At 38.3% G+C, this 5,219-nt stretch overlaps 1 pseudogene; it reads right to left on the bottom strand.

Moving 5' to 3' along the window:
- The window catches only part of LOC149099771 (uncharacterized), a 1,548-nt pseudogene extending 96 nt beyond the window's left edge, over positions 1-1,452 (bottom strand).
- Between the last annotated feature and the right edge of the window lie 3,767 nt (positions 1,453-5,219).

The raw sequence follows: 5,219 nt of genomic DNA, 5'->3' as shown, positions 1-5,219 counted from the left end.
TCGTTTGCATGTCGTTCGCTCTGTCGTCCAAGTGGATGTTCTTAACTCATAGATGCCGTTGGAGTGGGAGTAGACGATATCCATTAGATAAATCGAGGCGTTTACGGCTTCTTTGTAACTTTTCCCTGCATTCAGCTTGAATTTTCCCGGTTCTAACTCTGAAAACTTTGCCAGATAGGTAGTTTTTCAATCAACAGAAAGCCTCAACACTTTAGCCACAAAAACCTCAGGAACGCTTTTGGTAGAATTGGCTGCTATGAACACTACAGATTCTCCCTGTGTTGGTAGATATTCGATGTTAAATTCTTCGTCTTTGTCGCTAAGAATTTCCACTGAGCCTTCCCCTAAGCTTCGAGAGGCCACAGAACCTAACAAATCCAATGCCTTGCTTTTCTTCTGAGCCAAAGGCCTTTCATCATAATAACGTTTCTGTGTCCTGACTGAATGTTTCATTAACATGGCAAATGACTCTCTTAAGGAATAATTGCCACTTTGAGGCAACATCAAAAAGTACTTCGCAACAGCTTTTCTGATATCCACCGTGGTTAATTTTAGATTGAAATATCTCTTGAACAAGACGGTAATGTAATTGCCGTAAGAAGCCTGCAAAAATGGATCGCCTCCCTAATTGACAAAAACGTAGTCACGCTCTTTCCCACACAGTAAGAGAGGCCTTAATTTGGTGCAATAAAGTTTTAAGTAGTAATTTAGAAAAGTAAGTGATGTTAATTCGGTGCGATTTGGACCATAAGTAGGCCGAGTCTTGTAGTCATCCTCAAACAAAACGACAGTGCCATCTTCGTTAAAACATATAAAATTTTGATTCTTTGATTGATCTGCATTCTGATCGTTGTAAATTCAGTGTGACATATTCTTTTACGTGGCCAGGGTTTTGCGGCACAATATAATAATAGCAAGCATAAATTCCTGCAATTCCTTGCCTGACCAGATCCGCTCTTTTCCTCGACCTCCCATTTTAATTCGTGACAAAGTTCGAGTAATTCTGAATAGACAACCTTCTCCAACTGAGGTTTTTGGACTTCTGGGCGTCTACCCACTCTTTTCTCGCTAAGCACTCCAGTTGTCTTTGAACGGCTCTAATTTTCTCCAGGACTTCGCTCGATTCCCTTTATCCGAGCTGCCGTAGGAATCAAGCGGTACTTTGCTGACATTGATTAAGGCCAAAATATATCGGTGCCAGGTAATCGGTTTTACACCTCACTTATCCATCATGAACTGCACAAACTCTTGTACCAACTCCGGGTTTGCACAGTGAATGAAGGCCGGATCAAGATGTTTTATATTTTTCAAAAACCACAGAAATCCGCAAGTTCTTTCCAACATTTTGTCGAGGGTATTATTTTGTAAGGCGGTTCCTTCGTGATTGCAGTTTAGTTTGTTGGAGTAAAATTTTCTTATTTCGCACAATTCAGAACACAAACCAGGTGACATTTTCAGCCTCACTAAAAGTAACACCAGTTTTCTTTTCTTTTTGGTCTTCAGAAACCTCTATCGAAGTAGAAGACTCCTGGAGAAATTTCGCTGGACTAGCCAGTGTCATTGGATTCTTTTTCAACGCTCAACAAAGCCCTCGGAGGTGTTGCCCTCCTGCTTCACCTGACTCTATCTCAGAAACAGATTCTAGTCTGGGCACGCTATGAGCATGGGTGCTGTTATTGTCATAATTGCACTGATCATCAAAAGTTTCATTTTTCTGCTTCTCAAAAACACCACTTTTGAATGTGCCAAGGCTTTAACGGCATGCCTGGCAAAGAAAATTCGGCTCGCAGATTGATCGCAAATGGAAACTGAATTTTGTTAAACTGACTAGGCGTTTTACTTTCCGCCTGACTGAAATTTAGTAGCAGCAGTCTATGAAAGCGCACCAAATTTTGTTCGCTCAGCAAATTGAAGGGCGCAAATTGAGAGAGTGTTCTTCCTAGGAGCAATATGGCAAATGAACTAAGTTCGTTTTTTTCATTGGCCAATGGACCTTAATTGAGTTAAGCTCGTGCAAGACTCCAAAGCCGCCCAAGGTAACAAATAAATCATAATTCAGTGAATATCGAACCGTTTTTGATCTTCAAGCACTCTTTGGAAACTTAGAATAAAGAAAGCTGTCATACTGAAGTTGACCATGCGTAGCGCAAAACTAATGCTGTGTTTAAGACCAAAATTTCTTTTGTTTGGTGTGCATATGTTATCCATTTCTGGACGAAGTGTTGTCTGTGCTCGGGTTGAAAACTTTTGGGCGCTTAGACTTAGCAAAAAAATCGAATATATTAATTGATTAATTTTAAATTATCGTCAGAGCTGTTTCTGCATTATTGAATAAAAAGTAAGTTCACTTACCAAAGATAGACAGTGAAATTCCTTGAGGATGAGGGAAATAAAACCTGAAATAAATTCAATAGTACTTTAGAGGTCTGAAGATCATGAAATTAAATTCTAAAATAAATGCTCAATTGTATACAGCACAAATAACTGCAAAATCTTTTTTTTAAATAAGGGCTAGAACATCATTTTAATACATACCTTAGAGACTTCTGGAAGTACTAAGGCCAATCAGCAGTTAAACCAGCACGGAATGCGCTTTGTCAAAATGAAATCAGCTTAGATTAATCGATTTGTTACATGGAATTTCATAGATAAAGAGCAAATTGCAGAATTTTTACCTGAATAGATCTATTTGAGTTTGGTTACTCAATATCAGTCAATAACTCAGCACTGTTTAGGCACTGTGGAAAAAGATTTCTGTATTTTAGAACTTTTTGCAACATCAGTATGGTAAAATAATAGACAGAAGAGAAATCGCAACTGTTTACCTGAATATTCCATGCAAAGAGCATAGCAGACTATCTGGTTCATAATTCTGTGAATGAAGCACATACAGCAAATGAACATCGTGGACACTAAGTCATGAATCTGATAGTAATGATATTTCAATTTACCCTCTAGAGCTGGCTTTAGAAGAAGAACAATGTATCCAATAAGGGAACACAAGTAAACTTGGATGAATTTCGAATGGAAAGGATAAACTAAACTAAAATTGTCGATAAGAAATCTCAGTAGGACAATTTCATAGTAGTAGCAGACAAAAGAGGCCAAAATATGGCCAAGTTTCGTTTTTACACACAAATTTGATACCTCCAAATTCATCCAATAAGAAGCTCAGACATAACTGCAGTATCTGTAACGTAAACCTGAGTTATGTAACAACAGCGCGTATTGTGCGCAACTTATGTTACAAAAACAGTTGATCTCACGAAATGATCCTAGCTGCCAAACTACCAAGTCTGTGGTTATGAGATTCTGTTTCTTTTATTAAGTTGCTAAACTGTTAGTTTTCTGCCAAATAAAATCGAAAAGAAATCTAGGAAAGGAAATAATTCGCAGTTAAAATTCCCACGCATTTGCATGTCTGATTGCGTGGATTGCATGCGAAATGTGCTACAGGAATGACAACCAGAAAATCAACTCTTTCACACAAGCTGCAATGAAAATGCAATATTTAGGTGATTAAGATTGTGTTGAAATGTGGAACTTTGTACCTTAAAGAGTCCCAGCATCTTTGGTGTAAAGTAACATAGCGTGAATAACAAAATTGATACATGCAAAATATGGTATAGCACATCGCTGAGATGCACATAAAAACAGCCTAGAAGTAGTTGGAAATTTCCTTACTGATTGTTCTTTTTCCAAATTTGAACGCAGAATTTCATTTACTACAATTTATTCATGTGTTAAAATGATAGCACTACCTGCTGCATAGAAAGCTTTAAAATTCTTCACCTTGGAATGCTTGAATCAGGCAAAAAACTGCACACTTAATAGAAACACCAAAGTTGAAAATTGACAAAACTTGCTGAATCATTGGCCACTGGATTGTGTCAAAGACTTTGCAAAAGTCAAGCTGGGGGAGAATGCCTGGTATATTTTCCAGTTCCGTCTGTTCTAAGAGGTCACGTAGTAGATGTATACTCTGACCAATAAATCTGTCTTTCATAAAGCCTGTTTGGCCAGTATGTATTGGCTGCAGAAGTACCTCTTTAATTTGTGTAGCTATTGCTTTGGATGCAATCTGGTAGTCAACATTTAACAGGGTTATTGGCCGCCAATGTGTGAGCTTCAGAGTGTCAGAATCTGCCTTTAGAATAAGGGTGACAACCCCCCTTCTCTGTGAAATTGACAGCTCCCCATTCGAATATGCTGTGTTAAGACTTTCAACTAGCTTGCTAGGTAGAAGCTCAAAGAACTTTGTATAGAACTCTATTGTAAAGCCATCTTCACCTGGTCACTTACTGAAATTGAAGTCTTTTAAAATCGACGGCATTCTGTGAAGGTTAATTCTCCTTCTAAATTTCTTTAGGGTTACAACAAATTGAAAGAAAAAATGTAATTCATTGTCAGTTTGTGAAGTTTATGCACTTTATCATCAAAGAAGAATGTCCAGTAGCAGCTATACTTACCACAATACTCCACGGAAAGGGCTAGCTGGCCACGCCCCTCTCCAAGACAAGAGTCAATTGGAAAATATTCCATTGAAGGAAACAGACCAACTTCACCATTTTTCTCTGAAAAAGAAATAGAATCACAAAATTTTATTGCGCAGCTCGGATACTAGCTGTTATAACATTATTGAGAGTTGATAACAAAGGCTACAAAATGGTTCACAAACACAGAATGCTTTGTATTTGGAAAAATGTAAGGCGTAGATGCATATATGAAAATAATTACCATACCATAAATCACATACAATAACATAGCAACCAAAGTAAGGTCTGTTGGGCGGTTCCTTTTTTTCTGGGTACGAGTCCCCTACCCACCCTTTACATACCCATTTGACTGTACTGTTGTTGTCAGAAATGATGTCATTACATTGTGTTAAGAGTAGTCCACATAGCACACATATTATCTCTTTCCCCCCTCAAACCGGCCCTCCCTTGCTGATTTCAATGTTTCTTCCTTTTATTTCTCACGTGTGTCTTGTACTTAAGCTAGGAAGTGATTTGCACTCCCTGCTAGTTACCTGCACAATACTGCGCCTCAGACACAGAAAACATGTCACTTTTGAACGCGACAACGTAACAAGACGCAATATCCCCGAAGTGCGAACAAAACCTAAGCTACCATGCCATTTCAAACAAATTCTGAAACACCCAAAGTGACCTAATTACGCCAATTGGGGTTCTTTCTTGCACTGCGTTGATCAATTACCA

Source organism: Orbicella faveolata, unplaced genomic scaffold, assembly GCF_042242905.1.
Source record: "Orbicella faveolata isolate gen_17 unplaced genomic scaffold, um_ofav_v1 contig_46, whole genome shotgun sequence".
In the NCBI taxonomy this organism is placed as follows: Eukaryota; Metazoa; Cnidaria; class Anthozoa; order Scleractinia; family Merulinidae; genus Orbicella; species Orbicella faveolata.
Note: the sequence above shows the minus strand (reverse complement) of the source record. Positions and strands in the feature narration are given on the sequence as shown.